Here is a 262-nt window from a genome sequence, read left to right as displayed (position 1 = left end):
CACATGTTGTCTTTCTTGAGTAAACATTTTTTTTTTTTCTTAGCTCATAGCAGTTCAGTTTTCTTACGTCATGATTGGTGGGGAGGCTGATCCTCCTTGAGTAGCTTCATTCTGCTACCTCTTACACATTAAAGGTCTGTCAGTTTGTTCTGTTTACAATGTATTTATGTATAAAGATAGCAGGTTGTTTAAACAAGTACAAAATGCAGAAAAGTGTTGAGTTGTACTCAAAAGTTTACATACCCCAACAGAATTTTTGCTT

The sequence above is a fragment of the Dendrobates tinctorius genome, unplaced genomic scaffold (assembly GCF_039654945.1).
Source record: "Dendrobates tinctorius isolate UK_male_01 unplaced genomic scaffold, ASM3965494v1 ptg000064l, whole genome shotgun sequence".
Lineage (NCBI taxonomy): Eukaryota > Metazoa > Chordata > Amphibia > Anura > Dendrobatidae > Dendrobates > Dendrobates tinctorius.
The sequence above is the reverse complement of the archived record's forward strand: the minus strand, read 5'-3'. Positions refer to the sequence as shown.